This window comes from Nerophis ophidion, linkage group LG09, assembly GCF_033978795.1.
Source record: "Nerophis ophidion isolate RoL-2023_Sa linkage group LG09, RoL_Noph_v1.0, whole genome shotgun sequence".
NCBI classification, from domain to species: domain Eukaryota; kingdom Metazoa; phylum Chordata; class Actinopteri; order Syngnathiformes; family Syngnathidae; genus Nerophis; species Nerophis ophidion.
Window position 1 is genome coordinate 39,119,512 of NC_084619.1, and position 8,394 is coordinate 39,127,905.

The 8,394-nt window shown below is 40.5% G+C and overlaps 1 protein-coding gene across 4 annotated transcripts in view; it reads right to left on the reverse strand.

Moving 5' to 3' along the window:
* The window catches only part of asrgl1 (asparaginase and isoaspartyl peptidase 1), a 49,007-nt gene extending 40,989 nt beyond the window's left edge, over positions 1 to 8,018 (reverse strand). The window contains exons 1-2 of one of the 4 annotated variants that reach the window (XM_061910977.1): positions 7,905 to 7,955; positions 6,678 to 6,741 (exon numbers count right to left, since the gene is read on the reverse strand). The gene's annotated coding sequence lies outside the window, so the exon portion shown is untranslated. Of the gene's footprint in view, positions 1 to 4,608; positions 4,786 to 6,677; positions 6,742 to 7,904 lie in introns of those variants that run through there. The other 3 variants (XM_061910981.1, XM_061910978.1, XM_061910980.1) reach the window with 3 other exon arrangements.
* Positions 8,019 to 8,394: the final 376 nt, after the last annotated feature.

The following is an 8,394-nucleotide window of genomic DNA, read 5'->3' on the forward strand; positions in this document are numbered from 1 at the left end:
AACCGTCCAACATTTTCAACTAATTGTAAACGTATAGGTGCCGACCATCAGGGCCATATCCACAACCCCAACCCGTGTGGCTGTATGAACTGCGAATGCACATATGGACTGCAATCAGTCTCATATGGCTCCTATAAACTTGAAAAACGTTTGATATTACTTTTTATGAATTACCTTCCTTTCTGTTTTTTTCTTTTGTTTTGAATGGCCATTCCTATTATTGTCTGTCCACTAGTTGTTGCACTGTACATGTTTAAATAACACCAGTATCATTTAAAGCATTTAATTGTGTCTGTCCTACTCTCTCCGAATCGTTATCTAGACTTCTGATTAGCCCAAATATTGAAAACTTCTACTATACTAACTAAAGTACTACATTAAGTTAAAGTATCCATGATTGTCACACCAACACTAGGTGTGGTGAAATTTGTCCTCTGCATTTGACCCATCCCCTTGTTTACCCCCTGGGAGGTGAGGAGAGCAGTGAGCAGCAGTGGCCGAGAAACAATTTTGGTGATTTAACCCCCAATTCCAACCCTTGATGCTGAGTGCCAAGCAGGGAAGAATGCTGGTATGAGCTTTTCAACATAACCCGTTAACTGCTCCCAACCAAATGGTGAATGAGATACTCTATAACAGGGGTCTCAAACTCAATTTACCTGGGGGCCACTGGAAGCAGAAACTGGGTGAGGCTGGGCCGCGAGAAAAGCTTTCTTAAAACATCTAACATGCACTTTTTAATAATTTCACCTTCCTGCCCTAGCAACAGACTTGCCAATCCTCCCGATTTTTCCGGGAGACTCCTGAATTTCAATGCACCTCCCGACAATCTCCCGGTGTAACCATTCTCCCGAATTTGTCCCAATTTTCACCTGGCCGACATTATTAAGGGCTGCCGTGACTGCACTGCCTTTAATGTCCTCTACAACAGTGGTTCTCAACATTTTTACCCCCTGTGAACATTTTTTTATTCAAGTACCCCCTAATCAGAGCAAAGCATTTTTGGTTGAAAAAAAGCGATAAAGAAGTAAAATACAGCACTATGTCATCAGTTTCTGATGTATTAAATTGTATAACAGTGCAAAATATTGCTCATTTGTAGTGGTCTTTCTTGAACTATTTGGAAAAAAAGATATAAAAATAACTAAAAAACTTGTTGAAAAATAAACAAGTGATTCAATTATAAATAAAGATTTCTACACATAGAAGTAATCATCAACTTAAAGTGCCATCTTTGGGGATTGTAATAGAGATCCATCTGGATTCATCAACTTTATTCTAAACATTTCTTCACAAAAAAAGAAATCTTTAACATCACTGAATGTTGGATTGTTGTATTATTCTTCCATAGTTTATGAACTTACATTCATACTTCATTGAAGTGTTATTCAATAAACATATGTATAAAGGATTTATGAATTGCTGCTGTTTTTTAGAATTTTTTAAAATAAATGTCACTGTACTTTCAAGTACCTCCCGGGGTCCAACTGCGCGCACCCGCACCCGCAAAAGAAGACTACTGCTCCACTGCATATCATCGAAGAAGACTACTGCTCCACTGCATATCATCGCGCACACTTTTATATCTCACAACCAATGTACCGGCTCTGTATCATGTTGTGTGAGACTTGTGCAGAACAATGTGAGTGGCTGCAATACGTACTTGTTCAACAGCCATACAGGTCTCACTAAGAGTGCCGTACAAACAACTTTAAAACTGTTACAAATATGCACCACACTGTGAACCGACAACAAACAAGAATGACAAACCCTTTTTGGGAGGATTTACGCACCCTAACACAACTTAAACACAAGAGAACAAATACCCAGAACACCTTGCAGGGCTACAATATACAATACCTCAACCGACGCAAGTAGGAAGGGTGGGAGCGTGGGGGGTTGGTGGTAGCGGGGGGGTGTATATTGTAGCCCTGCAAGGTGTTCTGGGTATTTGTTCTATTGTGTTCAAGTTGTGTTAGGGTGCGTAAATTCTCCCGAATTGTGGTTGTCATTCTTGTTTGGTGTGGCTTCACAGTCTGGCACATATTTGTAACAGTGTTAAAAGTTTTTTTACGGCCACCCTTAGTGTGACGTGTGTAGCTGTTGATCAAATATATCTTGCAACAACACACATGCGTCTCACACGGCCAAATGCAACAAACAACTGGGCTTGCACGCTGTCAGTTCAGGATGTAGGGGGCGCTAAAGACAGTGCCAGTATGGCACTCCCTGATTATTGTTGATCTGGTAAATATTGACAGGGGCTTCGAGAGAATTAGTGGCCTTTATTTGATTGAGGGATCTCCCGAGGAAAACTTGGGACGTTGGCAAACATGACCTATCAAGCATGTCCTAACAAGCGCCGTTCATATTAAACTCGCGGGCCGCCCTAACATTAAATTGTCATATCGAAGCGCGGGCCGCATAATAACGTGTCGCGGGCCGCATGTTTGAGACCTGCTAATATGATGGTACATATTAGCAGTAATGCTACTTTTGGTAGCAATGCTTGTGCCCCACACTTGACAAATTAAAGTTGTCTGTTTGACATATTCCCGCTTGAAGCCGAACCACCGGCAGACGATGGACCCCTTGCTGTTTTTCTCGGGAATTAATTCTTCTTTCATTTGTTACTAGATTCGCACCTTCTTTCTCTCGTATTACCACTTGCTCGGCTTCGCTAGCATCACAGCTAACGTTACTTAGTCTGCTACCTCTCTGCTCCGCGAGGGCTTATACACATGTGATGTATGACGTGACAGTATGTGACATGCGTAAGAAGGTGTGCTTACTGTCTGTGAGAAGGAGACACAAAGAGTGAGAAGAGCCTGTAGTGTAATGCCCGCAGCTAAAAGCAACCGCATGAGAACTTATACTCGAATATCACAATATAGTAATTTTCTATATCGCACAGAGACAATAGCGCGATATATTGAGTGTATTGATATATCGCCCAGCCCTATGGGCAACGTCCAAAATGTTGATTCGGGCCACAGAAAGAGGTTTTCAAACTGTGGCAGAGTGAGCAACTCTGTGGCTCAATGTGACCCCCACTACTCCCTGTAAAATAGATTTTATAGATTTTCTACTCACCCTAATCTGTTTACGTGTTCATATTCAGAACTAAAAATCAATTTTTTTTTTTTCAAAAGTGAACTATGTTGAAATGTGTCTTTTTTAACTGCTGCATGTTGTTACAAAGTTGCATGCTAAACAATGTCCAAGTATTAAATCATAAAATGTATGCATTTAGATGTGAACATGCATATTGTTATGGATGCATTCTTTTCACGGGATTCTGCATTGGGAGAGAGGCTGTACTTTTTGTGCTCAGAACACAAAAAAATGCACACTTAAAAGTTTTTGCATATAGAACCTTACCGCTTGTCATATGTTAATAAAATATATTATGAATTAATAAACATTTGCCATTGAAAAAAAACCTCCACCAGACACCAAAATACATTATATAGGTTTTAGTTATTTCTTTGAATCACACAGCATGCAGCTATAAAATTACTAAAATATTTTGCTGAATAGACAATATGTCTATTCATATTTTATTTCTGACTGTCCAATTATGTTGACAGTGTCACACACACGTAGAAGTCCTTGTTCCTCATCTGTCTTTGCCGCGCTAGCACCGATTCCGCAGCCATGTGTATAACTGTCAGTTTGCACTTACTTTTCAGATGAGCTAAATAAAATGCTAAATATTGGTCGCAAAACAGTGATGTGTTGAGAAATCACATTGCAGCTGCTGTATAATATATTTCCATCTTCCCCTTCCAGTATTGTGGGCCATTTATTCTGCATATTAATAAAGAGAAACGCAAAATGGATTGCACACCTTATTCTTCTCACTTTAGAAACATGATCCACTTTGGACACGTGTAATAGATCAGCTTTGCATATGCTGTCAAGTTTGCACATGTTTTATATACCCAGAACACCTTGGTATGATAAGTATTTTTCTCCTATGTCCCACTCTCCCTTGTGGAGGGGGTCCGGTCCGGGTCCGGTCCGGGTCCGGTCCGATCCGGTGGCCATGTACTGCTTGCCTCTGTATCGGCTGGGGACATCTCTGCGCTGCTGATCCGCCGCCGCTTGGGATGGTTTCCTGCTGGCTCCGCTGTGAACGGGACTCTCGCTGCTGTGGTGGATCCGCTTTGGAATGGACTCTCGCGACTGTGTTGGATCCATTATGGATTGAACTCTCACAGTATCATGTTAGACCCGCTCGACATCCATTGCTTTCCTCCTCTCCAAGGTTCTCATAGTCATCATAGTCACCGACGTCCCACTGGGTCATTGTCACCGACGTGTGAGTTTTCCTTGCCCTTATGTGGGCCTACCGAGGATGTCGTAGTGGTTTGTGCAGCCCTTTGAGACACTAGTGATTTAGGGCTATATAAGTAAACATTGATTGATTTCCATATAATCTTGGGATGTACGTAATAGCAACGTACAACATGCAATAATGTAAATTTTGCCAAAAGCAACTTTTTTTAATGCAGCTACTGTATTCTGATGTATCGGCGAGTGTGCAGGTGTACCTAATGATATGACCATACTTGCCAACCCTCCAAAATTTTCAGGGAGACTCACGAATCTCAGTGCCTGTCCCGAAAATCTCCTGGGACAACCATTCTGCCAAATTTGTCCCGATTTCCAGCCGAACCTGAGTGAGGACAGGCTGTCGTCACGTCCGCTTTTCCACCTTATAAACAGCGGGCCGGGCCAGTCACGTTATAACATCTACGGCTTTTGGACCTCAGTGCACAACTGCACACACAACAAGAAGGAGACTATTATATATGTCGCCATTATCCATAGAATTATCTATAACCCCTAAAATAAACAGGCATTGAGCTTTTTCTCAGCGTGTGTTTATTCCTGCCGGCACGTTAATACACAGACACACAACATCCGGATTCCCATCATGCATTGCTTCAAAACTACGGCAAGTAGTAATGTCCAAAGACATAACAGACAAGAAGCAGAAGAACGAAGACGAGACATGGCGACGACGAGTAAGAAAAATAAGTATGCTTGCAAGTTCCAAAATGAGTGGAAACAAGAATTTCAGGTCATCCAGGACAGCTCGAAGGGCAAAGGGTATGTTAGGGAGAGATGGAAGATTCCATTCTCTGGTGCATTTGATGAAGGCACTTTTGTGCATGCCACACAGCAATGCATCATTAGAGAGATTGTTCAGTATGGTTAGAAAGATAGTGACAGAGAATAGAACGAGGATGGACAATTCAACCCTAAAGTCACTCCTTTACTGCAAATTAAATTTCACAGATGCTGCCCATACCTATGCTTCTTCAAAGCCTGTGCTACTGGCTGCAAAGCATTGCACTTTCAAATACAACAATGAGAAGAGGAGCGTGTGTATATGTGTAAATAAATGTTAAATTCTAGCTATAAATATACTCCTTCCCCCTTAGCCCCGCCCATCTCAGAGTAATTTGTATTTCCACACCAACTAGTTTTACCACAAGACCTATTAATAGTCCATCCATCCATCCATCCATTTTTCTACCGCTTATTCTCTTTGGGGTCGCGGTGGGCGCTGGTGTCTATCTCAGCTACAATCGGGCGGAAGGTGGGCTACACCCTGGACAAGTCGCCACCTCATTGCAGGGCCAACACAGATAGACAGACAACATTAAAACTCAGATTCACACAATAAGGCCAATTTAGTGTTGCCAATCAACCTATCCCCAGGTGCATGTCTTTGGAAGTGGGAGGAAGCCGGAGTACCCGGAGGGAACCCACTCAGTCACGGGGAGAACATGCAAACTCCACACAGAAAGATCCCGAGCTGGGGATTGAACCCAGGACTACTGAGAACCTTCGTAATGTGAGGCAGACGCACTAACCCCTGTTCCACCTTGCTGCCCCCTATTAATAGTCATTATGGTTAAAATAAATAAATACAAATAAATTTATATTTAAAAAATATATATATTGATTGTACTCTGGAATAACTGAAAATGGTTCAATACAACTTGAAAAGAGCAGGATATAAAAGTGTAAAAAAACTAAAAAAGGATTTTATTTTATTTACTAATACTAATTTCGAAACGAAGTTGAAGATAACTTCGGAGTGAGATGAACGCCAACCAATCCTGCTCAGTGTCAATTGGCTTTATTAACCACCATATTCAAATGTTTTTGCGATACAAGCTACGATATTATTAACATTATTAAAGGCATACCGAAATGAGATTTTCTTATTCAAACGGGGATAGCAGGTTCATTCTATGTGTCATACTTGATCATTTCGCGATATTGCCATATTTTTGCTGAAAGGATTTAGTAGAGAACATCCACGATAAAGTTCGCAACTTTCGGTGCTAAGAGAAATGCCCTGCCTCTACCGGAAGTCGCAGACGATGTCACATGTTTGATGGCTCCTCACATATTCACATTGTTTTTAATGGGAGCCTCCAACAAAAACCGAGAAAACGACAATTTCCCCATTAATTTGAGCGAGGATGAAAGATTTGTGTTTGAGGATATTGATAGCAACGGACTAGGAAAAAAAAAAAAAAACGTGATTGCATTGGGACGGATTCCGATGTTTTTAGACACATTTACTAGGATAATTCTGGGAAATCCCTTTTCTTTCTATTGTGATGCTGGTGTTTTAGTGAGTTTAATAGTACCTGATAGTCAGAGGTGTGTCCACGGGTGTGTTGACACGCAGTGTCTCAGGGGAGTCGACGGCAGCTATGGACGGCACAAGCTCAGCTGATATCCGGTAAGAAGCGAATTTTTACCACAATTTTCTCACCGAAACCTGCTGGTTGACATTCCGTCGTGATTCATGTTCGCTTGACCGCACTCTGATCCATAGTAAAGTTTCACCTCCAAGAATTTTAAACAAGGAATCACCGTGTGTTTGTGTGGCTAAAGGCTAAAGCTTCCCAACTCCATCTTTCTACTGTGACTTCTCCAATATTAATTGAACAAATTGCAAAAGATTTAGCAACACAGATGTCCAAAAAACTGTATAATTATGCAGACGACATTTAGCTGTGCGTGTGCGCAGCGCTCATACTTCCTAAAAACCTGTGACGTCTTGCGTACACATCAATATACGACGTTTCAAAGACGAAACTCCCGGGAAATTTTAAATTGTAATTTAGTAAACTAAAAAGGCCGTATTGGCATGTGTTGCAATGTTAATATTTCATCATTGATATATAAACTATCAGACTGCGTGGTGGGTAGTAGTGGGTTTCAGCAGGCCTTTAAGGGTTACATGGGGAGTATGAACACTTTAAAACAGTGAAGACAGGGATTGCTGGAGGGGAGTATTGGCCTAGTAGTATTTACACAGCAGTGTGTTGTAAGCACAATACCAATGGCGCGCAATTTACAAAATGCGCAACTGCATTTTGCAAATTTAATGTCAAATCAAATCAAATGTTTATTGGATTCATCACTATACAGTGTACATCCACGACTAAACTACTGACTAAACTACTACCAAGTGTGTATTCAGGCCGGGTGGCTATTTCAAGTTCCAGGTAACCCTACATTATTATATTTTATAAATAGTAAACCAAGATGTGGTAGTAGTTTACTCAGTAGTTCTGTCGTGGATGTACACTGTATAATGATGAATCCAATAAACATTTGATTTGATTTGATTTGATTTGACATTAAATTTGCAAAATGCGGTTGCGCATTTTGCAAATTGCGCGCCATTGGTATTGTGCTTACAAGTTGTTAAGGAGCTGTTGTCTATCTAACCGTCAATGAGCAATGAAAAATAGACAAATTCGGTTTCTGTCAAGAAATATGAAAATGTACATGTTTACTATATTGTCTATTGTATATGTTTAACCGTAGAAACATGTTGACATAATTCGGCAAATTGCACTTACCTGTACGTATGTAGCTGCTCCGGATTTAAACTCTTCTTATTATTTGGCTTGTCAATGTTTGTTTCCTTAATCTCTTACCTCGCGCAGACAAAATAGCCAATAGGATGAAGCCTGATCTTCCTTGGACTTTGCAGGAAACAAAGCTGGTGCATGTCGCCCCCTACTGGATGTCAGCATGAACCCACTCATTGACCATCAAATAATAACCCTAAACAAGTCTGTTTACCAGCGTGAATCTTTTTTTTAATGTATTTTATTTTTTTCAAACAAAGCAATAACAATTTAATACAAAAATATATATTTTTGACAAGTAACAATTTTGATGAATAAATACAACAATGGGATGGTAAACAAGTTTTAAGGGTGTAATTTTTTTATTTTCTTCTGTAAGTGGAATGATTAGTGCTGATATTCTTCTATTATTTTGCATGGAGGCTGTAACGATGTATAGAGGGAGTCTGATTTTTAAAAAATATTTCCAAACAGTGCA